At 39.0% G+C, this 27,585-nt stretch overlaps 1 protein-coding gene across 1 annotated transcript in view; it reads right to left on the bottom strand.

Moving 5' to 3' along the window:
- Positions 1–24,832, bottom strand: part of asic4a (acid-sensing (proton-gated) ion channel family member 4a) — a 180,246-nt gene extending 155,414 nt beyond the window's left edge. Inside the window, exons 1-2 of the mRNA XM_077537078.1 lie at positions 24,675–24,832; positions 11,051–11,274 (exon numbers count right to left, since the gene is read on the bottom strand). The gene's annotated coding sequence lies outside the window, so the exon portion shown is untranslated. The remainder of the gene's footprint in view (positions 1–11,050; positions 11,275–24,674) is intronic.
- Between the last annotated feature and the right edge of the window lie 2,753 nt (positions 24,833–27,585).

The following is a 27,585-nucleotide window of genomic DNA, read 5'->3' on the forward strand; positions in this document are numbered from 1 at the left end:
AGCACTCAAATAGATCTCACACTTGTGATATATTTTGTCACTTTATAAACTTTCTTATTTAAAACTGTCAATAAACACTTCAGATTTTAAGCGAAGCGGTGCTTGAGCATAAAAACTGACATACTGAGTTTCACCAGGACATACACATGTATTTTGCGCACCTGTACCTGCCACAGAACACAAATCCGTTTCTTGTTCCGCCATGTCAAGTACTATCAGCACGCCTCTCATGCATGGCATTTAAAAGGAATGCGAACAGCCGCTTCGATTGGTGGTGAGTCAAGTCGGCTGTTTTCACACCCACAATGCTGCACAAGAGAGAACATACCAAAACTTGGTCTAGCCTGCCCCTGTGGAGATTTAGACCTTGCCTTGTGCCAGACTTGCACTGAGCAATGAACTCATCAGCAAGTACGGGTGCATCTCAATAGATTGCAATACAGGACAAAAGTTTATTAATAGAAAAAAAGTGAAACTCACATTCAGAAGGCCACTTCCTAAATTAAAATCATTTTGATTTTTTTTTTTTTTTTTTTGTGAATACTGTAATTCAAAATTGGGAAATGTTATTGTTGTAATCCATCCATCCATTTTCTGAACCGCTTGCTTCTTACAAGGGTCGTGGGGGGTGCTGGAGCCTATCCCAGCTGGCTATGGGCAGTGAACTGGGTGCCAACCAATCGCAGATTGTTGTAATCTATGAGCATCAAAAAGATAATAATAATAATAATAATAATAATAATAATAATAATAATATATATATTATATATATAAAATATAATAATAATATCATGAAATATATCACAATGTATGCAGTGAATCTTTATGAGATTCCTTTCTTTATTTTAAATACTGAAACAAATTAAGCTTCCCATGATACCAATTCATTGAGCTGTACCTGTATAACAGTACGCTTGAGTAAAAGTTCTAAAACTTCAGCAACGGCTTTGAATGTTTAAGTGGCTTGGAGGTTGCTTCCCACACATTTTAACTTGAATCAATGGTGAATGTATTGTGTGTTTTTCTAGTTCAAACACAAGGAAAGGGGAAGGTCGAATGTCTTAATAATAGGCCGTATTCTTTATCAGTTTAGCATTCGGAGCATGCTTCCGCACAGGGAAGGGAAGGGCTCACAAGGTTTTGTTTGGCTTGAAGAATGAAACGGATCCACTATTAGTATGTATTTAGATTTTAATAATATAAATGTTGAGATTGCTCTAAAATAATTAGAGACAAGACGGTTCACTAGCTTTAATAATACTTTCCAAATAAATCAATGTATGATGGTTATAAATGAAGCTTGCAGCGAAGCAGACAATAAGTCACGCAAACCTCATTAGTCTTTCCCTTTGCGAGTGTGCGTCTGCAGTAGTTATTGCGATTAACTACAATACAGATTGTGTGATTATAGCTAATTAAATTCAAGTTCACTGTGGTCATTGAAATTGATTTTGAAGTACTGAGCAATACTCTCTCGAACATTTTGGTATGCCAGACGTTACCTTAATTGCGTGACAAACTGGAATTGATCAGAAGATAAGCTAATGTGTCGCCACAGTGTTGTGTTTAGTATTTTTGAGGCTGCCTTTTCCTCAAAGTCAGCTGCGAAAAGGATAAGTGGTAAAGAAAATGGATGGATGGATTGTTGAGTGCCTTTTGAGTGATAGGTCGCTAGCTAGCCAGACAGATGGACAGAAAATGGACGTTTAAAACGTTTGTGTCTATCCTGCACGTAAGAAATGTATTTCAATTCAGAGAGCAATCTCTAACATCACAATTTATTTTCTTTTTCCAGAAGAAAGAAACTTGGCCACAAAATGACACTTCTGTGGCCATATGTTTTTCAAACAATCGATAGAAAACTTGTAAATAATTCCACTCCCCACTTTGGATTTGGAAGGATTTTGAAGGGCATTTGTTAGACACAAAGCGTCATCTCAGTTAGAATGCTATCAACAACCCATGATCCACCTCATGCCACATCATGTGTCAACATGTGAAGGCATGAACAATGACATGATGTAACCGTGACAGCTTTTCAATGTCTGCTTCTGTTCTTTCTGACAACCTTGGTTCTTTTGTTGTTGGATTCCCACTGTTGTACGCCTTGTCAGTGAGATGTGGGACTATTACTGACCTACATTTAGTGCAATTTATATTTTGAAAACGTATGCAGTGACAGAGCGTAACCCCGGGTTTTCACTGGATGCGGTTGCGGTGCGGTTGCGGTGCGGTGCGTCTTGACTGCGTGCTCCGGACGGGTCAATTTCTTGGTCAATCCACACCGGCTCCGCACAGCTGCGGTCCGGCAGCTCCGTCGCCGCCCACTTCCCAACGTGTCTCGCGGGACCGCGCGCGCGCGATCATGTGGCATTTCACAACGAGAGGTGGACTTCTTTTGATTTAACTTTTTCTTCTTCTTCTGCTATGAGATTCCATGCAGCATCCTTTTTTTGGTTGTCCTTGTAAAGTATATTAATAACGAGAGTCGGGTCAGTGCGGGTCCACTCTTTATTTCTGTCTTCCCCGTCCGGCTGCCGCTCAGTACGGCAAGCGAGACGGGCACAACAAGCAATCGCGAACATCAAACTCACAATACATTACAGTCCTTATAAAAAGGATGTGCCGTGTCATATATTATTTTGTGGTTTTCCACCTCCAATATAAACCTCTCCTCGTCGCTGGTGTCTAAACCGTGAATGAGCACATGGCCCGGCGACGCCCACGTCACGTTTTGCTGAAAGCTTGCGAAATAGGAGCTGGCGAGTGTTTTATTCTGAAAGGTAACCGGAAATTTATTTTGAAACTGCCTCGGTCTTCCTGTCCCGCTCGATGTGTTTTGTGCTAGCTTGCCATTTGCCGGAGGCCTACCGCTGCGGCGTCCGGCAAAAATAGAAAATAGGTCTATCCTTGCGGAAGGCTTGCGGCACGCCGCAGGCCTTCCGCAGTCGACACGCAACGCACCCGCAAGCGGTGTAAACTGCACCATTCGAATGAATGGAATCTAATTGCTTGCGTCGCCGGACCGCACCGCAACCGCACCGCAACCGCAACCGGTGAAAACCCGGGGTTACTCTACGCCCTCTGTGTTTCTCTAAAAGGGTTTAAGTTAATAACATTAAATACTCTATGACTTTATAGTGTACACCCCTTTGAAAAAACTTCCCCACTTAATGTATTTATGAATTAATTGTTAATTTTGGTGGTACACATTGACATTTTGAGTGGCATGCCACAAAAAATTACGGAGTGAAAATGCATTAATGAAATTTAAGATGACAATAATAATAAACTAAATAGTGATCTAAATGCATACAAATGTAAGAACATAGTCTTGAACTGTTTCAGTTCTGTATATGTGTCCTTATCATCTCCATCCGGAGACTTGAGCAGAACGTGGAGACCTGAGCAGAACGTGAGTAGAACGTGGAGACTTGAGTAGACGTGAGGGAGAAACTTGTCCAAACTTGAACAAAGAAACTTGACCAGACGTAGAGAAAGCTTGACCAGACGTAGACACTACTTAAAAACAGCTTAGCAGCTTTCCTGGACTGGACTGGACTGGACTGGACAGGACAAGACAAGACAAGACAAGACAAGGCTCCCACAACGCGTGAACAAACACCACTCCCTAAATACAACACTAACGAGACACTAACAAGACACACCTTGGAAACACAGCAGGCAGAAGGCACTAACTAGGTCAACACACACTGGGAAGGGGAATGACACACAGGTGGACCTACTCAGACATAACGAGACAGGGGAAACACACAAGAACACCAGACAAACACAACACACTCACCAAAATAAAACAAAACCCAACCCAAACAAAACTGAAACACGACAACTTCAACCAAAAGGTGGCGTTCACCCTGGACTGGTTGCTAGTCAATTGGTAGTCAAATCAAGCCACATCTAGAGACAACCAGTCATAGAAAGAATTCAAACTGTAAGTCAAGGTATCACATCAAAAATGGAAATTACTCTGAAGTTGTCCAAGTAATGAAAATGTGACATTTTTCCTCTTTTCTGGAGGTAGTTATTTAATAGTCATAACAATGACCATATTTGGCCAATATGTCTGAGTTTCCGCCTTAGTGGTGTTATACAAGTATAATTAATTGTCTAGCTAGGTGTGAGTCAATGTTTACTGTTGTCATGAATGATGATTTCTTTGTAGCCTCCTTTTACGTCTGTGTCTCTTCTTCCACAATATCCTAATCTAATGGAGTCAAAACATTCCTCAAAATGACTCAGATCTTGAAGTTTTGTAGCAAGTCTGGTTATACTGGAACCAAGAATTCTTGGGACTTTTTTTTATTTTTTTTAAGAGAAAAGGTGATTGCAGTACTGTATATTTATGAGTTCAAGCATTTATATAAAGGACAAACAATCCATGAAAAGAATACAAGTGACAAAAAATTGGCCCTTTAAAGGATTAAATCATCAAACTATTTGTGTAGTTATTATCTGAAATAGGTGGACAGTGATCACATTTACATGTATTCCTTGAACAAGCTTTCAAGGTCCTCAGTAGCATGTTGAAGAACCATAAAGAGACATTCCACTCCTTATGACATCCCAATGCTATGACAACCCATAACCCGGTAAGGTGTGAGCAGTAAAACAAACCGTTAAATGTTTATACCGTGTGTCAGGATATTGCGCGACCTGATGTTTTTCCCGTGTCATATTGGCATTTTTTGGGTAAACGTTAAATATCTACGTGCACTGAAGCTCTCATATTGACAGGTGTGAAGGAATGCCTCATATGACTGAGGAGCAGACAAAGGCCGCTATTGAACAAGGTAGGATGAAAACAGGCTGGAAAGCATCGCCGTCTGACTACTAAACACCGCCTTCCATTTTTTATGTCTGACTGTCTCTCTGATCAGAGGCTTACACACACACACACAAACACGCACACTCCAATACAAAAGCAGAGCTAAACACACGCGATGCGCGCAGGCGGGGGTTGCAGATGGGCCATGTCACACAGCCTTGCCCTACAAACAAGCTCAGGAGGGCAACATGATGCCAAAACAGCTCATTAAACACTATTAGCCCGTCATTTCCTCTAAGTGAGCACTTTCTCGATGCCTCTGGTTAGGGAAAAAAGCATCAGGGTCAGGCCCAAAGACAAAGCAAATGAAGAGGGGCCACTCACCAATCTAATGACGCTCATGGGAATGGCATGGAGGATAATGTGTTGTCAACGATCACACACACCCCAAAAACTATAATTAGGGTCGGGTAACAGCGATGCAAATTGCAGAAGCTTTTTACAGCTTTTGGCCAAACTGATAACCATGTTCCATCAGAGCCGTAACATTATATTTGAAGGCCAGCTGGAGTTCATGGGCAGGGGTAAATTATTAGTCAGAAGCCAGGGGACGCTTAGATGATATCTAAACATTAACATTAGTATCAGCCGAAAGAACTTGAAAAGTCACTTCAGACTGAACTGATGAGTACCATCAAGTATGTAAAGTTGTGGTGGGAACTTGCACTGGCTCTTGTATCTTAATGCTCGCAATATTATATCAGTAACAGACCAGAAGACTGCATGTTCGAGTACACAGCTTCTCTTAGTATGCAGAAGAAGGTCTAATCTATTCAAAATAGTCTCTACTCATACTGTCTTGGCCGGGCCACCCACACACGAGACGGCTCTGCCTAGCCCATGTGTAAATGTGGAACCTGATGGTCTTAACTGGTTTCTGCTGGATAAGTGTGTCAGAAGTGCAGATAGATAAGAATGGTGCCAAGCCAGCTCAGGTCACAACGACACAACGGCCTAGCTCAAGTCAGCTACTGTATCTAATCATTAAGAGGCCTAATCTTATAAGTAGGGATGTAACGATATAATATTATCACAACATAAAGGTCACGATCCGATAATTATCCCGATATTGTGTGGAGGCTGGCGATACTAATAAAGGTATTGTAAAAAAAAAAAAAAAAAAAAATATGAGTTCACACTAAAAAAAAAAAACACAAGATTGTGCTTTTGTAAATTCCAGCAATGCATATAAACAATCTCTAATAAGACTTAATATTGAGGCACTTACTTGCTAATGCACGCACATATTGAGTTCCTCCACATATTGACTCGGTTCACAAGCAGGTTACTGTACGTTCCCCTTCATCTGACCATTAGCATAGATTTTAAACATAGAAAGCCAAAACATCCCTAATGAAAATTAAATTGCACTAAAAAAAAAACTAGCCACCAGAGGGTGCTTGAACTGCACAAATGGAAATCAACCTGACTTTTTAAACTGATGTGTTCCTTTTAAATATTGTGAACATGACGACGACGATATTGTGGCAGTTTTAATATCACAATATCGCGATATTGCCCATATGGTTACATCCCTACTTACAAGTCGGAAAAAGATATTTCCCCCGCCATGGTGGGAGGGGAAAACAGCCAACTGCCGGCAGATCGAAGCGTCTCCCAGCTCATTCCCTTTATATTAAGCGCTGTATAAGAAAAAAAAAATGCAAGAAGATCTCGACTTGCAGATGACGTAAAGTTGGCTGCTGTGGATGCGCATATGTGACAAATTCCCAAACACGGAAAACTAGACTTACGCCGGCACGAAAATGAAAATACTGTCTACGAAAAAAGGACCTTTATGTTTTTTGATAAAGGGTAGCTCATAAAATAACGAGGTATGGGAAAATTGTCACTCTTTTGAAGTCTTTGGTTGAATGTTGATGTCACCTTGACCTACAGAATAAAATGGCAGCAATCAGCATTTCTTGTCTCGTAGCCGGCTGACCGCTTGATAAATCAATGAGACTCCACAGAGCCAGACCACAAACCAAACAGAGACTAAATAGATGATTAATATGGCCCAAGGTTTGGATAAAGGGCAGTTCGGTCAAGGTATGGACAAGTTTGAAGCAATTAATAGGGGACACCTGAGCTCATCTACGTAACTTGGGTTGCCATGGGAACATGCTGAGCGGGAGACGTTGAAGCACTGCAAATGTATTGCATGAAGAGGCATGGATTTTTAGAAACTAACCTCCAAACCTGATTAATCATGATTATTTTTTGGTAAAAAACAAGAAAATGTTGAAACATTTAAAAATATTTAACAAATACAAATATTTGAAGCAAAATAATTATGTAACTTCCTTTTGGACCAAATAAGATTTATTAGTCATTTTAAAATAAATAGGTGCAAATATATAAATTTAAATGACTCAAAATTAGTATTATTAATGTTTTGTTTTTGTTTTGTGGAGTGCAATAATTGACATTGTAATTGTAATTGAATTTTGATTTATTGCACAATCCTAAAGGCCAATTTTTATTTTTATTTATTTATTTGATTTTTTTTTTTTTTTGAATGTAAGTACATATGAAGCACACACGAAGAATGGAATATTCCATTGCTTTGGCAGTCAAAATTCATCATGTTCAACTAAGAATTCCATTGCATTTTTAATTATGTAAATTAATAAGAATAAAATGATAATTTTCTTTAAATCCAACAAAAGGCCCGCACTGAACAGTGCTCTGTCAAGCAGGCGTCTCATCTCACAACCAAGAAATCTTGCATGATCGAACATGACGTGATATTGTCGTCAAAGTGACCTGTGAAGACTGCCAAGTGCCACAAGGCATCCAAAAAACACAAAGATGATGATGACGATGATGCAATGCTAGCTCTCCATATCTTGCCATTTCATTGTGGTAAAAGACTTGGAGGCTCATTTGATGGCCATGCTTCCATCTTTTTCAGTCACGCGCTGTTGCCCAGATTAAACGTAAATTTTCATTATGTGTAACATTTACAATTGTCCGCCCTGATCATTTTTCGATCAGATCATAGAGAGTCATCAAATAACAGGCCTTTGCTAATTTTGGGTGGGTGGGGGGAATCAGGCGCAAAATTAGCCAGATTATGTTTAACTATCATCAGCAGGCGCTGTTTGGCCCTGGAGCCAATAGCCTACCTGCATACAAATAGTAGTCTTTGCCGCAAAAGGTACCACAGGTGAGTCTGAATTTAAGAGCCGTCTAGTTTTACACCCTCCCACCTTTTTCTGTACTCTAGTGATACTGAAGGATAAAACATCCGTTGATCGATTTTTATATGTCATTAATTAGGGTTACGGGTGAGCTGGACAATTTCCCAACTGATTTTGGGCAAGAGTCTGTGAACACGCAGGATGGGTCGCCACACAATCTCAGGGCACGTATAGACAAACAACCCTTCACACTCACACATCTATGGACAATTTACAGTCTTCAAAGAACATAACACGCATGCACTGGGAAAACTTTACAACCTCCACAGAGACACACGTGCTAACTAGGGGTGTGCTCAAAAAATCGATACGGCAATATATATCGTTGCAGGCTTCATTACAATACACGTATCGATACGCAGGCGTCAGAATCGATATTGCTCGTTAACTTTAAAGGCAGTTAATGTTTGCCTTTGCAGCTTGCATTGTACCTAAAAAATAAAAACCAGCAGCGTCTTTGAAGTTAATTGCCATCAATTAATGCAAAAATAGCTCACCAGTGATTGGACACTGTGTTTTGCTAAAGAAAAATGAAAGCAGATGAAAAATATCAAAATGTATTTACTTATAAACGTAACATGGCACGTGTCTTAATGGACCAATTTTCCTATATTTTGTTTAAAAACTAAATAGAATGTGTTATGTGGAAAAAACAATTAAGCACATTTTAGAGCTGTAATTTTAATACTTTGATATTTTTGCTCATATCGGCTCATGCCTATTAATAAATTTTCCCGGTGTGTCTGTGAAAAATGCTCCTTGCTCTGCAGTCCGTACACATTTAGACCAGGCATGCCGCTAGGTGGTAAACCAGAAGAGCTGCTAACAAAAAATTTTTTGTCATCCAGCATAATAAACATATCCTTTAGGTATACATATGACCGTTATTATAAAATGCAAGTCAATTAATGTAAAATATCGGGATATGTATCGCCTTGAAGATCATGTATTGGGTTACATATGTATCGCGATACGTATCGGATCGTGACCCCTGTATCGTGATACGTATCGTATCGTGAGGTTGGAGGCAATACCCAGCCCTAGTGCTAACCACCAGAATAAGATCAGGACCACACAAACGTTATTCCCCTATTTTCAATATTTCTAAAATATGGCTGTCTGACATTAAAATGATCTGCAAACACAAGTCGCCAGACACTTCCTCAAGATTGACATTAACACTGACGATCCCGCCTTTTGAAGATGAAGTCTCTGTGATACACGGCCATCAGAGTTGAGAGGGCTTTTAATTAAAGACCTGAACTCCGGCGCTGTCGATAAAGTCTCGCAAGTTAATGCACTGCCAGTTGATTCCATGGATGTGGGGAGATTGGGGGAGTTATTTACACCACAGATGCAGAGTAAATCTGCTTTGATGCTTCGTTATCTCTAACCAAATGAAAGGTTGTAAATAAATACCGCAGACCAATCCACCCTTGTCAAGGAAGATGTCTCCTGGATAGTCAGTAAAGTTAATGGTGGCCAAAAACACGTGTATGACCATGAAGGAATTGACAATTTACCCCCGTTAATTTTAACGCACGGCTTCCGCAAGGACTGCAATTCACACCGTGTGCGTTGCGTGTCCGGAAATCTGCTCCCGACAGACCACAAGATCACGTGGGGTTCACGCTGAAGAGTTGAGTTCACCCAATCACAACCGTGTATATAGAGTCCTATTGGTAAACAATAGCCACGCTTGGCTGTTATCACGTCGAAATCTGCTCCCGACAGACCACAAGATCACGTGGAGTTCACGCTGAAGAGTTGAGTTCACCCAATAACAACCGTGTATATAGAGTACTATTTGTAAACAATAGCCACACTTGGCTGTTGTCACATCGATATGCTTTTTGGACATTATTTCTGGGACTTCTACCATTGCTATTCTACCATGGGTAAGTACGTTTCGTGTGTAAATAGTGTCATTTTGTCATGTTTAATTTATTCTGAGCAAATTTTTTGGGCTTAAATGTCCGACTGATGTCATGCTATGTAGCTAGCTAGCTTTCCTCCCAAAAAAAACAAGTCGCAAACGGTTTTATTTTTAAATATACCGGATTTACCTTGATGAGAAACACCTGACTTCTTGTCCGGCTCGTGTAATTTCTTCAGTTTCATGAAATTCCGCACGCGGCGTCCGGAAGAAACAGAACGCTTGCGGAAACCTTCCGCATCACCACAGACGTTACCGCACCGCAGCTGGTGTGAATTGACACGTGGACTTGAATGCGTTCTATATTTGCGGCGTCCGTACGGAAAACGCACCACGTCCGTTCCGCACCCAGTGTGAATTGGGCTTAAAATTCCCTCGCCTGTTCTGACCAGTACACTAAATGTACAAACCACACTATAGTAGGTATGAAATGCTTCATCTTTTCATATACCTGTATATCTTCAACATACACCCAAAAACGGTTAAAAACATTGCAAAAACCTTCAACCTCAATACATTGGATTGTTATCAAAAAATATTTTCATCTAAAAAAAAAAAGTCACTAGAATTATCGTCATTCCATACATTATTATCTTAATTCAGTCAAAGCAGAATCGTTGATACAGCTTTTGAAATGGAACTCATTAGATTGCGTGAGTCGACAATATCTTTGTTCGTTGTATGGGACCACCAGCCCAAGCGAATTTAAATAGAAATTCTACAGTAGAGTACTGTCATCAAAACTAGATTTTCTTCCTTTCATGTTTTGTTCCTATCACGCTCACTAAAATGCTTCCAAGTGATGCTCCTTTCAAATTGTGTATCTTTTATACTGGGAGAAAGGGGATCGGTATGTAACTCTATTGTCCGTCTCCTACGAATTCCAATCACTCTCCGGAGCCAGGTGAAACCAAATTGGGGAGGCAGTCTTTGATTCTTCAATACGCTGTTTTTATGCATATTTCTTGGTTTATTCATATATCCAATATGACTGTCAGACCCTGAAGGCTGGAGCCGCTGCTGAAAGGATTAAGTTCAAAGGCAAGTGAGAAAATTACTCACAGACTCGAGTCTTTAGCCGTGCAGTGGTCCTTGTGAAACTTCACCATGCCTCACGGGTGGTGAGCTGAACGCTTGACCAGCCTGTTCCACCTCCAACTGGCCGAAGCATTAAAGTTGTCCTTCGTTCAGGCGTCTCAAAGTTTGGTCTTATTCATGCATATTCCATTTGTAGAGTTACTCAGCCTCATTTGGCACCCGTCAGAATTGTCTCATCTTCAGTTGTTCTGTCAATAAAAGGCAGAAAGACCAAAAAGAAATAAGAATAATAATTCTTTAAAAGAGTTCCATCTACACCAATTTTCCGGAACACCTAATTATCAAAGACGGAAAGTCTTCCTGACCCAGCATTTAATGTTGGAATTCAGCAATATCACACAAGAGGGAATAATGGAAAATATATTTGATGATTATAGCTTCAAGTGTTTCAAGCGCCATTTGTTAGTGACCAGGAACAAAAAAAAAAATATATGATTTGTTTGATTATGTAATCAGTTATTAGATTTCCAAGACAACAACAGCAAGCAGTGGCGTTAGCTACAGTTAGCCGCTAGCACGGCATGCTAACTGGCTTGCTAAGTTAACTAACTCCAAAAAAAAAATGAAAGTTTAATTGCTTCAAGTTCGACAAGTCACATTTATAACATCATTTACTTCAAAAAGGTAATCCAGAAATGCCAAATGACACTAAATGATTCGACGACTGTGGCACTCATTAGCCCGCATTAGCCGGGTGTCCGCTCCTGTGTTACAACTAATGTGTCATTTATGCGTGATTAATGTGTCATTTAAGCACATGGGCACACCTGGAGGTGTCTCATTTTCAACAACCCGCAGTAATATTCAATGACCACTGACCGATGGAGGCCAAATTAACGGTTTAGAACATCTATGTGGCCGAGTGATATAGAGAGTTTAGTTCCAGTGTTGTTGTCTATCTGTCTGTCTATCTATCTATCTATCTATCTATCTTTAAATTAAAAGAATACTAGGTTTACCTTTATACTACACTACAATTGGTGCCCTGTGATGTAGGATGTATCCCGCCACGTTTTATTTTTTGCTAAGGGACAGTACAAATGACTGACTCTGAATGAGCGTAACGCTGTTGATAAATGACAATTTTATCTGTCTGACTGACAAAATTAGGTGGCTATAGTAGCCCTAAGATCCCAAATTATCAGTAAAATATCAAAGTGCTGCGAATACGGTAGAGTCTGTCACCGGTTTCTTGTCAGGTCTTGGGATGCTCTTGATTATCAAAAAAATATATAAAATAAAAGAATACTAAATAGTTATGGGCTTTTAACAACAAGGTTAAACAAAGCAGCACAAAAGATTGCTTTGTTTTGTTCAACGATAATCAAAAAGCTCTTTCCTCATTCCATCACAGAGAAACAAGAAAGTCAATTTAAAACAATGCAAGGTTTATGCAAAGAAAGTTGGAAAAAGAAGCCATTAAAAGCATCCATGTGTCTGTCAGAGGAATTCCTAATGAAACATTGCACAGGTCTTGATAAAGAGGTATGATAAAGGTTCACTGATTGACAATTAAGTTTCATTTCTGACAGAGCAGCAGCAGTAAATGCGAGCGGCTTCTTAAATGCAGTTTACTTGAAAGCGTAGAAGCAAAGCAACATTTGTGGAGTAATTGTTTTCTCCAGAAACAATTAGCGGTAGCTTGCCAAATATACATACTTGTGATATTTAAGTGTGTAAGTGCAAGCTGGTTTCTACTAGTGTTGTTCCGATACCATTTTTTGGCTCCCGATACCGATACCCAGCTTTGCAGTATCGGCCGATACCGATACTTAAGGGTTTTTTTCCTCAACATGAAAAATCGGCCCTGCTATTGGTTCAGAGGATTCAAGGGCCAATAGGATATCCTAGATCGGCTTGCAGTGAACATGTCGTGCACCAACAAGACACAAGATGCTGCATCCAAAATCCTATATTAGCGTTGGAATTAATGGTATCGGCATGTTACTTGTGAGTAGTCACCGATACCGATACCACTGTTTTAATGCAGTATCGGCACCTCTGCCGATACCAGTATCGGTATCGGAACAACACTAGTTTCTACAGTATGTGACAGCCAAGGGAATAACATATTTTTTTCCCCACTGAATTTTGAAGGAACTTACACTTCACATTCAGCTTCGATAAAATCACATATGAAATTAGGTGCACTGTTGTATTTTATAGAACCAATTGTAGTCAACTTATTTTCAGTTACCTTGACATTAACACCTCACACTGCAACCCGCACCATCATCGCTAATTTGATACTCCGTCCAATTGCCAAATGACGTGCATTTTCATATTGCCATCTTCTCAATTTTGACATACCGTTGATGTCACCAAACCGTCATCCGCTTTAATCTGACCCCAGGTCCAAACGTTGTCTCTCGATCGAAATCTGACTGCCATATCAAATTGACACCGCTGCTTAATGAAATCACATGAGTGAACGAACACGGGTGAGCTGATAGAATGTCAGCGAGGTATAATGAGGTGACGGTGTCCGCTTTGTCTGCCACCGCCATTAGGTGTGCCGTCACTCTGGCGCTGTGTGCCATCTGGCCGCCATGTCCTCTTTGGTGTGACTTCCCAACGGAGAAGTAAAATTATTTACAGCCAGTCACAAATATTTCAAAAATATAAACAGGATAGTTGCGAGGTCGCTAATATTTCACTTTCAAATCATTGACATGCAAGTGCCAACATGATGAGCAAGTTTCTATCTGTACGAAACAAGATAACGGTTCTGTTTTTGTATTCCAATGTATGACTTGTGTAATCGCGTCGCACCATCGGTAGCCATGAGCCGCAGTTATAACATGGCTCATTGTACAATGCAGTGACAGACAATAATCGTTTGTAATCTGCTTATTATGTTTATTACAACGCCATTGTGTGAATATTAAAATGACGCGGCAACAATAGTTGTTCATTTAACAGAGATAATGTTGTTTTTTTTTTTTTTTTTAAATCTCACTCATTTTGAGTTTCTACATAATGCTACAAAATTATTCTGAGCCTGCAGAGAAGCAGCAGCTGTCCTTTTGCTGCTTATCATTCTAAATAAACAGAAGAAAAATGTAATGACTTTCTGGAAATTGGAAGATGTAGCTAATTAATATGTCCATGATAGTAAACAAACAGTAATAAAATAATGGATTTCGATGAAGTTTATTGCCAATTGACATATACAGTTCCTACAAAATAACTTTTAAAGCCTAATCTTTTCGAAATGTTCGTTTGCTGAGTTGCGAGTACACTTTAAGATATTTCATTCATTATCAAGCAAGTGAAAAGAGCTTTTTGATTCATATAATATCTGTTTTCAGGGTCTTAAAGGGGTGTGCGTTTATATTCATTTATAGTCCTGCATTCGCCTTCCAAGAAAATGGGCGGTGTTGTCTACAGTGCTGCCATTTAGTCATAGGATTAAGATGATCCAATTTTCCAAAGAGACCAACCTTTGTTTACTCAAATATAACAGTTGTGATATATGATCACTTTAAGAGTTATAATCAAAAGCAGACTAATAAATTTCATTTTGGGTTTATATATATATATATATATATATATATATATATATATATATATATATTTTTTTTTTATTTTTTTTTGAAGGGCTTGGGCACCGCATTAATAGCTTATTATGACTGCACGCCACTAATATGTATATATATATATATATATATCAACTTATCCCCATCCAATTCTTGGCCCACTAAGAATCTAAAAAGAAAACAAAAGATAATTGTATGCATTTGAAAAGAATTTTGCCTCGGGCTGTACCGTGGGATTTTTTTGTCAGCCATATGTCTTTTAGTCCATTGTTGATTTCTTGTTAATAGCATCTTGCCAATATTCATACTGAACAAACGAGAAGATGTGACTGCCTCGCAGGACGTTCGACAAAACTCTTGTGGGTTATTAATATGCTCACCACGGAAGTCTCACTATTCAGTGTTGAACAATAGCTTACAGTCATCCCAACAGTATGGTAGGCTGCTGGTGAGAAATATTGTTTCTCCAAGTTTTTCCATAGGCTTAAACATGCACAGAAACCAGATTGACTCAAGTCAGTGACAGGCGCGGAGTCGTTCTGTTTGTTCTAATGAATAATGATGAGCCTACAATAATATTGTTTGCATAATCTGGGTAGCAAAAATTGATCTTGGGTTTATAGTAATGGAGGCATATCCTGAAAGTTTTCTAAAATGGCCCAAAAAAATTGGAAATGGATGTTCCGCGCAATCAACTAACTGATAACTCATTTATGTCAAGATTTCAATTTTCAAGTTCCAAATCCACTGGAGCATCCAGTGTAACTGACGGACAGATAAGAGGCCGCATGGGAGGGAAAAAAGCGGTGCTTCAAGTGAGTAAAATTGTCTGTGAAGCCTCCACTTCATCAAATAAGTATTACCTCGTAGGTAAATGCAACGTGTAAGTGGTGTTTCATATTTGCATTGACCTAATGGATTGGGTTTGTATTCTACTTTCTAGGATAACTTGAAACACATTTTACACACGCACACATTACATTTCATTGCTTTCCAAACAATCCTTACGGTTGATTGAACACTATTGTTATGCTTTGGATCTCATAATTAGAAGAGCTCAAATGTAGTGAACCAGCCAAGCACCCTGTAAACTGTGCAAGGTTTTATTTGAGAACGATTAGAAAAGCAGGTTAGGAGCAGAGGAGGATGGAGCATCCACAAGGTTTTGTCCAACAGAACAAGCTCATGCTTTGCCAAACTGGCAGTGTGAAATCCTGCAGCAGGAGAACAGATGGACGTCTGGGCAGGAGCAGAAAGGGGAGCAGATAAATAGTTAAAAACTGGAACATAATGAAAGCAAGTGGAGCCCAGACAATACATTTTGGAACAGCAAGAGAGCAGAGTTCTGATGGTCGGGAGGCGGCTGCATGGCATGAACGTGTGAAGGCTTAAAAAACAAAAAAGGGGAGTGTACACTCAGGAATATACAACTTTTGGAGCCCATTGATATTTGGTTTTTACAGGATGTAGAATTGTTCTCTTGTAAGTGGAATATGTCAATTTTTTAGGCGTACATCCCACACTTAAAGTATTATTTGATAATATTAGTTTTATGTCAACAACTAACAGACAAATAAGCTAGCTTTATGTATTGAGGTTTTTCCAGGTTTATACTGTGCCCCCCTCTAATATGGCAGAGCTTAAGATTTGTTTTTCCCCACTTTCCTCTCCATCAGGGGTGTCCAAACTTTTTCATTTGAGGGCCACCTACAGAAAATCAGAAGGACGCAAGGGCCACATAATCTTATGAAGAGAAGTTGTGTTTAGTCCTAAAAATTGTACAAATAATTTATTTATGCTTTTGCATATTTACAAAAATGCTACAGCATATAAACCATTTGATTTGTAATATGGCAGTAGGGTTATTATAGTTTGGGATTTTTTTTTTTTATTTCAGTTAGTTTTTATTAGTTTTCAGGGTGGTTCTGTTTTTATTAGTTTTAGTTCTTTAATAACTGCTTATTTTTAGTTTAGTTTTAGTTCGTTTCAGTATTAGTATTAGTTATTTTTTATTTTTTTTAAGAAATGTGTATTACTTGTGCACAATATTTAAAAAAAAAAAAAAAAAAAAACACCGTGGGAGCGATATCATCTGAAGGTGCTTTTCTATTGGCTGCTGCTAGATGGCGTCACTTCTGTGTGACATACTTTCAAACGTCATTATTCCGGTTGATATCAAAATAAATCTACAAAAAATCACACCAAAGACTAAAACGAAGGACATTTTTGCAATAATTATAGTTTTAGTTATTTTTGTAAATATAAAATGTAATTTCAGTTAGTTTTCATTTTTTTAAAAACATTTTCGTTTTTATTTTTCGTTAACGAAATTGTTTTTTTGAATTTTAGTTTATCTCGTTAGTTTTAGTTAACTAAAGTAACCTTTAATAGCACCTGTGTTTTTCGACGCCCTCCCTTCTTACTTTGACCATCTCCAAACATTTTTGTTTTTTATTTGAACCGAGTCAAATGCCATTTTTAGCATATGTCGCGGGCCACTGAAAAATGGACGGCGGGCCGCAAATGGCCCCCGGGCCGTAGTTTGGACACCACTGCTCTACATTATGTATCCCCATAATCTCTAAGAAACTCTGGGATTTGAATCGGTTGTTTTGTCACGTTTCGTGGACAGGTTATTTACTTCGTTATTTACTGGGGGAATTGTCCTTTTCGAAATCAATAAAATTATCAGAATATTTTCTTCTCTCTCCCTTTATAAACAGTTATACGACTGAGTGTGTGCACTTATCCATACAGTAAACTCCGTTCATTGTTGCGGGTTTGCCATCCATCTATTTTGCACATATTTTTTGGTTCTGTTCTAACTCAATTTCGTTGTTTATTGTGGGGTGTAATTACACTTTTGACCGCTAGGTGGCGACATATTATTATGAAGAATAACACTGCCGATTTGAAAGGAAGTGCCAGCCTTACTTTTCCTGAAAACTTATTTCTCTACCATCTTCCGTTTTTGGCGTACACAAAAACTGCAGTTTCATTTTCGTATGAACATATATATATATATATATATATATATATATATATATATATATATATATATATATATATATATATAATCCATATATAATCCATAATCCAATATTGTTGACACATGGTTCTTTAGAACGAAGTCATCACTCATCTCCAATATGAAGTGATGTGAGGAGGTGCGGTCTAAAGCGTAAGTACATGTCTCAGAGGCCACTTCTGGTACTGAATAGGTACTCGTAAATGTGGCATTAGTTGTTGAGCTTTTAAGTTTTTAACGGTAAATGTAGGAAGAACATATACAGAACCACAAAACGGCTTGAGACAGAATATTTTCCACTTTTTTTTTTTTTTTATGCTCGTTGCTCAGCAACCATTTAGGTAAATTAAAACCCACCTAATTAACTATTCAGCTGTATAATGTCCTAAAAATTACAAACAGAGTTTCATAAAGGCGTCCCTGAGCCTGCAACTCAAGATCAGTAGTCATTATCCTTGCAATTCACTGAACTTTTTTTTTTTTTTTTTTAAATAACACTTTTTAGGTTGCCCGTCGCACAGCAACCACTTTGTTTCCAGTTAAATTAAAACTCATCTAATGAACTATTCAGTGGTATAATGTTCTACATTGAATCTATTTCTTGCATCAGTGAAGCCAGTAATGGCTCCCAGAGCATTGTGGTGCGCCGCACTTTCGCCTCAACCGCTTATACATCACAACGCTACCCTCATAATAGTGCTGCACACACAGATCAATGTTTCAAGGGCTTGCAGCATTCAATTCACCAAATTTCTCCGATTTCCAGAGTGGAAAAGACGTTTGCTTTGTATTAGTTTAGAAGATTTTAGAGGTTTTAGTTGAAAGAAGTTATTATATATTATGCCAACGACAACAAGGATTTTAATGTAATTTTGAGGCAAGAATGAAATACAATTGTGATCCAACAAAATCAGGCGAGAAGAGCAACCGGAGTTAGTTGCTGATATTTTATCTCTGGGACGTTTCCTGTTGTAAATAACTAGAGGGGAGTCCCAGGTTCATTCGTGCCTCCAGGTGTAACAACTGTTGTTAGTCATTGGAGTCACCTGTAGCGAAGTGTAAAAAAAAAACAGCAGTTTGCGCAGTCACATTGGGCCAAATGAATTAAATGTGGCGGAAAGAAGCGAAAGCACAGCATCGTTAATGGGAAATGTGATATTGGAGCGTTTCTGACACGCACATTAAGGCAATTGTTTGAGGAAATCCTCCTGAAGCTCGCTGATATTTCTTTTCTTGGTATTGTAAAGATTTCAACATGCCATAATGTCGTTTGGGTGACACGGTATTATACCAGTGGTTGAGTATTCATGTTTGCTTTGTTTCCATTTCCTGTTACGGCGTATCGAAATTCAAATATGTGTTGTTGTTTTTTTAAAACACATTCACTGCCATTGACGGCTATTGACGTCAATGATCAATTTTAACTAGTGAATAAGTTAAAAATGTTTTCCTTAGTATGACTAAGACTTAGTGGTTAGCATATATGCTGCACAGATGTGTTGGTTAGCATTTATTCGTCTTTCATCGCCCGTTGTTAAAGTTGTCAGACCTAGAGGTGCGTTACATTAGTTATATTATGGCTAAAAAAGTAGATCTTAGGGCAAAAAAAGGTTGCGCCTCCCTGATTTAGAACATTATGTCATTATTTATTCATTTCTCAAGTAAGACTTCAAAAGAGAATTTTATTTTTTGCTTTATTTTCTACCCATGTCATGTCTGGGGTCACGCCAGGGTTAAGTTTGAATTCATGACCGTGAGGTCAAGTGTGTGTTTTATACTGATGTAACAAGTGTCTGTTTTGAATTGATGCAACCATCATCTGGTTTCAACTGCAAAAACGCTATGCGATGTTATGTGATGTCAGGACCTGTGCGATGTCAATCTTTAATCCTTTACTGAGCGACAGCCAATCAGATCGATTCACTGTCTGTAGTAGCGTTCTGATAAGTGTTTGTGTTTGCCGGATTATTGCTTTCTGTCCCTCTGTGCAACTCTCTTTGTTTCTCGTCTAGTCAAGTTTGTTCTTCGTCTCTCGATGTGAATAAAGAGTTAAAACCTTATTTGTGTCTGCGCTTTGGGATCCAATCCCCACCACATGACAACCCATATATACTAAAATAGTTATAATGTATGGAGTAAACTGATTATAATTTCTGTAGTAATACCTCAAGGCTGGATTGAGTGTCCTCTTTATTTGGATATCAAAATATGGTCACCCAAACTCAACCAAATAAATAAACCGCAAGAACCAGGAGTGATGAGCAGAACTTGAGACAGATGACACGAGCACAGAGTGTACGACAGCCAGCTGGAGATTGTTTGTGAAGGAAGACCCCAGGCAGGTAGGCCCTTTGGCTGCCGAGTGCTAGAGCCGAGCACCTCATGCGAATAGCTTGGGTACTTATGAGTCATGAAGTAGGGGGACCTGAGGCAAAGGGCCTGGGGGCAAAGCTTAGAGGGGGGCCACACTAGCGCAAAAGGAAGAACATGTCTAAAGGATGACAATAGCTGTGAGCAATGAGGATGAATATGGCCGCAGGGCTGAAGGAACACCTGAGATTCAATATACAATAACCAGCAGTGTCTGGTAAACAAAAAATAAATTATATCCGTGTGAAAAAAATGGACACCAAAGAAAATAATAAACAACTTCAACAACTTGGAAGGCAAAGACAACAAACAATGGAGGGATGGTCGTTAATAAATCAGTCAGGATTAGTGTTGTCGGTCACGACCGATTCGTTCTTTAGAACGAATCTTTTCAGTGATCATGAGTGAAAGGGTCACTTCTTGAAGTGATTCGTTCTTTTCTCAGTTCATTTGAGAGCAGCCACGCTCATGCCGTCAGTCTTCGCGAACGACCAATCAGAAGCTAGCGTCAGACGTGGGCGGGATTTTACTACACATGCAGCCTCACTATTGCCGTTCAGGAACGAGTCACTGAGGAAGCTTCCCGTTCGCGAAGTCGTGAACGGATCAGTGAGTGAACGAGTCAGTGGGTGAACGTGTTGCCATTTCCGGTTCAGGAACGATTCAGTGAATGAGTGTTGCGGCTGTTGCCATTTCCGGTTCACAAACGAGTCAGTGAGTGAACGTGCTACCTCCATTTCCCGTTCGCGTACGATTCATTGAATGAACGTACTGCCATACCAGTTCAGTGAGTGAGTGATTGTAGTCTTGCCACGAGTGATTCACGATTTGCGAAGGAAGGAACTACTCACAGAAACTACTACTACTACTTCCGTGCTGGTGGGGACAAGCTTTCATTATCATGTGTTTCTCCAAGCTAACGGCTAATGTGGTGTCCGTCCACGTACTGGGCTGGGGGCAAGCGCATAAAAACAAAATAGAGCGAGTGACAGTCTCTCTCTCACCAGCACATGACGGCGTGCCCCGCGCTGCCGCAGCAGGGAGATGAACGATGAACGATTCGGTGAACGAATCTTTTGAACGGTTCTTTTAAATGAACTGATTCTAGTGATTCAGTTCACCTAAAAGAACTGTAATGCCCATCACTAGTCAGGATTATCTTTTCAAGACATCTGAGAATTGGTACTTTACTCATGCACTTTGATCAGATGGGGAGAAAATTATTGGTCCCGGTGTGTTTTGCTTAAGCGAGCAGCCCAAAGTTCTAAAGACTGCTCTGCATCATTATTTCATCACCTCTTTGGTCTTCCTCAAACGATTCGATTCCGTTAAGTAATTCTAAACAAACAGCAAAGATGTTTTTATTTTTTGTTTACACGACTTTAACAGGAGAACACAGAGAACATGTTATATGCGAAAAAGTCTATTGCGACTGAACCAAGTTTGTTGTCTGAAGGTTAAAATCACTATGAATTCTGAAGATGTATATGATTTCAATGCTTTAAGGAAATTGTGTTTTGTTTTTTGTTTTTTAATTTTTTATTTCATGCAACACACTATTATAAGCTGAAAGAGGAACATAATTAGCCTACATTTACATTACATTTAAATTCAGTCCTAACTAACACGGATGGATTTCGGTCAATTGTTGTTGTGGTACTATAGTAAACATATACATAAACGTCAGATGTAGGATTATTTGATTACCGGAATGGCAGCTGACTCCCTCCAAGCTATGCTAACGCTATCTAGCCTTGAGGCTAATGTTTGGCAAAGTCACTGCTGTCAACTATTCCAGGTTATTACGTGAAACAGTCTGTATTCTTTCCGCTTGTCTTCACACACACAGTTCACAATGGATGGTAGTTGTTTATGTCGGCCATTTTGTCACATATTTGCAACTCCGTAAAAGATTCACTTACTCTGTCAGCCTTTTAGAACAGAATTGAAATTAATTTAAATTGGCAAAGCAAGACAAATTAGTGTACTAGTCTTACCTATCTTATCCTTCTGATCTCAACCAACAAAATGGCAGACAAACAAATACTGTTTGCATGATGGGAAACTGTTTACTTCCAAATCGTTGCTATTTGAGTCTTTTCTCTCATCGTGTTGTCGTTTATGTGCATTTTGGCCTCAGTATCGTTGGAAAAATAAATAAAGAGAGAAAAAACATACTCAAAAGCTTTAAAAAAAGAGATTGCTAGTGCTGAAGCTGTTTAATAATAGTGTTGTTTGTGTTGTGTCTTTATTAAATACTTCACTGTCAAACTGTTTCACTGCAATGTGCAATTGGACAGCGACAATTATACATTCCAGCGACAGCAAGTGACGGGTAAAAACCGAGCTTGAAAGAGCTGAAAATAGTACTTTAATGCAAAAAAAAAAAAAAAGGAATCTAAGATTAAAAAGAAAGTGAGTGGTAAAATTTCCCACAAAGTTGTTGAATAAGAAAACAACATAAATGTGCAGTTTTGCAGCCCTTATAGTGCAGATTGAAGGGGAAAGGAGAGAAGTCGAATGCTGTGCTGCAGATTATTTTGTTTTAATTGAGTGCCATAAAGTCACGCAGATGCAGCTCTGCTTTTGCATGAACATTAGGATAGTATGTCGTGTAGTCCAAAGCAGGTCACACACAGAGCAACAGGACATGACTGGCCTCAAAGAATAGCCACAGTGCCCTCTATTGGACACTAAATAAAAAAGGGTAGATTGCAGTCAATACAAATAAAATTACATTTTACCTGTACTTGCATTTACTCTTCAATATTTAATTGAATTTTCATGGATTAGTCACCTCTACCCCTTTACTCCTTAATGACCCCCATTCTCTTAGGGGAAAGACACCAGAACAGGGTTAATCCTAATTTTTCTCCCAAAACCAAAAGGTTTGAGATCATTATTAATATAAAATACAGTCTATGTTGTAGATGTGGTTAGGGGGGGAAAAAACAACAGAAAAACAGTGCTTTTCTTTAAAAAAATAATGACCTTTCTAGTGACCCCAAACTTTTGAACAGCGTATATTTCTCGAAAGTTACACTGGTGGGCGAAAATATGCAAAGCACATAAGAGTCATTCGGAGGGCAGGACGCTCACAGGTTGACGGGTGTAACGCACCATACATAAACGCGCTTTGACAAGACATCTACTGTATATACAGTGGAAAGGTCGATTACAATGCAGGGGATGTCTGCCAAACCTCAGCCAACACAGCAGAGGAGCAGACCTCGAGAGTCGACACACTGTGCTCCATATGCATCAACTTCAACAAAATAAACAGGCAAAAATTATGACCGTACTATAATCTCGAAAACAAGCACAGACACGCGCTGCCATTCTCAATTACTATTTGACAGGTAAGCTTTGTCAACGGTCATGCATGTTGGTTCTGTTGACTGACCACTATTGATTTGGAGGATGCAGTTGTCAAATTAATATTGCAATATGTTTCTATTGGACCGTGGACCCCCTCCGGTGGGAAGCAGGAAGCTTTCCAGTTGGCTTCACTGGCCTTTCTGCTTCAAACATGAAGTTATGAAACACTCTTTAAACCCTGAGTGACTGAAGACAGAAAAAAAAAATAAAAAAATATACCTACAGCTTTCATCTGAGTGTTTTGTGTTTTTTTTAAATTGCTTCTGAAATAAACAAATCAGATGTCAATGGACTGGAAATGTGTGTTATTTTTAAACCTTTCACAGGTTATTTTCCAGGTATTTTTATTGTCCACTATGGGTCACTGTTGTCAATTTCTACAACGTAGCATCTGTGACGTTGAACGTGTGCCTGCGTTTAATAGGTGGGCCAGACCTGTTTAGTGACCCGGAAGCTAGCGAATGAGAATTTAGTTTGCTGGCTGGTGACTTGTTAAACTGTTAGCCGCTCTCAGTTGAGGCCATCGCCAATATGATATGATATACAACATTTTTTAATCATTGGTGGTATTAAATTACCTAACAAAGTAGTCTTTTTTTGTTTGTTTTTAACACATTCTTTCATGTGGCTGGCACTTTATTGCTGCTGTACTAGTCTGTGTGGAAAAATGCTCAATGGCTAATACACGTTTCCATTTTCAGCTACCTTGCTTTCAAATATATTGAGTTTTGAGTAGTCAACGTGTCACATTATTTTTGGCACCAAAGACATGTACAGAATTTATAATTTCCTTTTATTTCTTTACACGTCTACTGTGCGAGCAAACCATATTCGAAACAAGCTTTTGCAAAAGCGTTCATGCCCTTGCACGGGTCCACCTGAAATGGCTTCTCTTGTTTTCATCCGATGCGTGTGCTAAATCCCTTGTTCGAAAGCAGCGACCGCAGACAGACATGGGATAAAGCGGCCCGAAATTGTGATGAAAATTCACTCTGCTGAGAAGTGGAACTAAGGCTGTTTTCACTGTGATGATTCGGGACCGGGCTTAGCTCCTCGGTGTTCAAAAGTGTGAAAGGCACAGTTCAACTCAAACAAATCAGCTATTTATTTAGTTCCATAAGTGTTTTGCCTTGCATAATAATGACATCAGATGTTAGTTTGTTTTTTAAATACACTTGACAATTGATTAAAGATAATTGCTGAAAATACGTGCAAAAGACTGAGAGCTACACAAGACTTAATTGCATTGATACACCATTCAACTTTTTCTTACCATTTCAGTTTTCTTCATTTTTTTTGGGGTGTGGCTAAGATGGCTCCCTGTGACTGACTGGCATGAGTCACCCCTCTCCACCACATAAAAACTTGAGCATCTTTGTTCACAAGACATCAGTAGTTATTTGGTGCAATTGCAAGTTACGTAGCGCGGAAGAGGATTAGTAGCCTGTAAAGAGAGGAAAAGCAAAACAAAACTTTATTCTCAGAATTCTGACTTTTAAATGTGAATTGTCACTTTAAATTGAGAATTCTGACTTTAAAGTGTGAATTTTCAACTTTATTCTCAAAATTCTGACTTAAAAGTGAGAATTCTGACTTTAATCTCAAAATTCTGATTTAAAAGTGAGAATTCTGACTTATTCTCAGAATTCTCACTGTCAAGTGAGAATAATAGTAGCACTAATAAAGTCAGAATTCTAACTTTAAAGTGAGAATTCTGACAATAAAGTCAGAATTCTCACTTTAAAGTCAGAATTCTCATTTTGATATGAGAATCCTGCCAAATTTGTTTTGCCCTCTTCACTGGCCCTCCTCTTCCAGTCACATTTCTGCCACCATAGCGTGTCGTTAGCTAGCTAGCTACAACTACTTAGGGGAAAAAAATCTTGGTGGGATGCTACTATTCAAATAACAGCTTGGTTCGATTATTTAAATTACCAAGCCGTGGCTGAGAGGAACCATGGAAGCCTTTTAGCTCGCTAGCTCGGACTTTGTAAGCATAAGAAAGTTGCTAGCTAGACGAATTAGCATCCATTTTGTAGCTGGGCCCACTCATTCATGAGATAACTGCTTGATTTAACACCATTTTGAAGCCTCATTTTATATACTTAAAAAAAATGTCAGGGTTGTTAACGACACTTCTCTGTGGTGTGTCAAATGTCGAAGATATTTATTTTAACTTTACATGGACTTTTACGTTGAGAACTGCACTGCATCATATCAGAATGTTAACGCCACACTTCCTCACGTTTACAACCACAACACCAAATATCTGACACTGTCAATCAAAAATGAGCATAAGCAAAAGTTTTGATTCAGCTTTTATATTAAATCTCCTTCGAATGAGCAGGCATAACTGCTGATAACAACACAGCAGTCTTGATAACGTGTTTCCAGACTAATTCATCTTTGGTGCGCCAGTCTCTTAAGGGGGCTTTAAGCGTTGAATTTGTCAAAGTCGTAAGTCAGAAATGCAACGTTTGAGAACACGACAAAACCACCTGCTTCACACCTGTTCGGGGAAAGGGGGAATTGGCACACTTTAATGTTTCACGGTGCAGTTTAGCAAAAACATTAGCATTCACTGGCGATGCCCGACAGCCAAATGCTATTTTTCCTCACCATGTGAGTCGGAGATGTCAGTTCCGATTTGACAGCTCATTTGTCAGCCCTTTAGGCTTCTGTTAGGCATCTTCCTCTCACTTTACGCTCATGCAGACCCTCCACCTGTCTTCTCAGGTGGAAACACCCCTGGACCGTCGCCCATAGTCCAACAGGCCTGTCGTGCCAGACCGACACACGCTCACGTGTACGTGCGGGCAAACACAGCTGGGAAACAAACAACGTCCGCCGAGACTGAAGCCGTTTTCTTCTTAGTCCTTTCATTTGGATTTCCCACTGGGATCGCAGCCAATTATTCTTATCGCTTAACAGATGTGCTTGCTGCAAACCACATTTGCGATTACGCTATTATCAAGCGATAAGAAAAACAATAATTGCTAATCCACTATTAATTTGCCGCCTTTGTTAATCTTAATGTTAGATGTGTCCCAGCGGTAACGTTTCGCACATTCTCCTTCTATTTGACGGGAGTACAGTAGAAAATAAACATGATTATGCTGATCTCCTTCCCCACGGGTCTTGTTCTGACAACTTTCCATCTCTTTTCCCGAGCGCCCCAGGGCAAGTGCTTGTATGAGAGTTGTTTATGGATTGCACAAGTGGACTTTTGAAGTGGATTCAGCAGGTATTTTATTCTTATCAGCCGTGTGTAGCGTTTGATATGCAAACATAAGCGCAGAAACTGCAGATGTGTGAAATATACCAACTACTTAAGTCTGGCGCAAAAACTTCCTGATGGTCATTCCTAAGAGGTTGACTTGTTTTTGGTTGGGATGGGCATAATAATATGAGGATTAATCAAACTCGTTTGATTTACTGTACATCAGTGGTGTCCCAACTACGGCCCGGGGGCCATTTGCGGCCCGCCGTCCATTTTTCAGTGGCCCGCAACATATGCTAAATAAATAAAATAAACAAAACAAAAATAGGAAGGGAGGTTATCGAAAAACCGGTGTCATTCAAGGTTATTTTAGTTAACTTAAAAAAAATACAAATAAAATTCAAAAAACAATATTGTTACCGAAATAAAATAAAAATGAAAATGCTTTTTAGAAAATTAACTGAAACTACATTTTGTGTTTACAAAACTAACTATAATGATAGCAAACATGTCCTTCGTTTTAGTCTTTGGTAATTAATTTAATGCTGAGCCTTTGGGGATGATTTTAAATGTGATTTTTAGTAGATTTATTTTGATATAAACCGGAATGACGTTTGAAAGTATGTCACACAGAAATTAGATCAACTAGCAGCAGCCAATAGAAAAGCACCTTCAGATGACGTTGCTCCCATGGTGGTTTTTGAATATTGCGCACAACTAATACATATTTAAAAAAACAACAACAACAAAACCCTAATACTAATACTGAAACTAACAAACTAAACTAAAACTAAGCATTTTTTTAAAGAACTAAACTAATAAAAACTAACAGAACCACCCTGAAAACTAATAAAAACTAACTAAAATGAAAAATACCAAAACTATAATCACCCGACTGCCATATTACAAAGAATTTTGTTTATATACTGTAGCATTTTTCTAAATATGCAAAAGCACAAATACA

This window comes from Festucalex cinctus, chromosome 11, assembly GCF_051991245.1.
Source record: "Festucalex cinctus isolate MCC-2025b chromosome 11, RoL_Fcin_1.0, whole genome shotgun sequence".
NCBI classification, from domain to species: domain Eukaryota; kingdom Metazoa; phylum Chordata; class Actinopteri; order Syngnathiformes; family Syngnathidae; genus Festucalex; species Festucalex cinctus.